Raw genomic sequence first — 378 nt, 5'->3', positions numbered from 1 at the left:
AGTTGCTTAACCAACTGAGCCACCCAGGTGCCCCATGATTTTATTTATTTAAGAGAGAGAGAGCATGAGAAGGGGGAGGGTCAGAGGGAGAAGCAGACCCCCCGCCGAGCAGGGAGCCCGACGCGGGACTCCATCCCGGGACTCCAGGATCATGACCCGAGCCGAAGGCAGTCGCTTAACCAACTGAGCCACCCAGGTGCCCCTTTGCTTGACTTCTTCATGCTGGGTCTCTTCCCTGAGCAGTTTGGGTAACTGAGGCAGAGGTGGGTGACCAGGAGAGAAAGGGGCTGGAGGTGGTCTGCGAGTGGAGTCGGGTCCACAGGTATGTCTTGTTGAAGAAGTAGTTGGTGAGATTTTTTTAATTAATTTATTTTTTTT

This window comes from Leptonychotes weddellii, chromosome 10, assembly GCF_054177405.1.
Source record: "Leptonychotes weddellii isolate Sample4059 chromosome 10, ASM5417740v2, whole genome shotgun sequence".
NCBI classification, from domain to species: domain Eukaryota; kingdom Metazoa; phylum Chordata; class Mammalia; order Carnivora; family Phocidae; genus Leptonychotes; species Leptonychotes weddellii.
Note: the sequence above shows the minus strand (reverse complement) of the source record.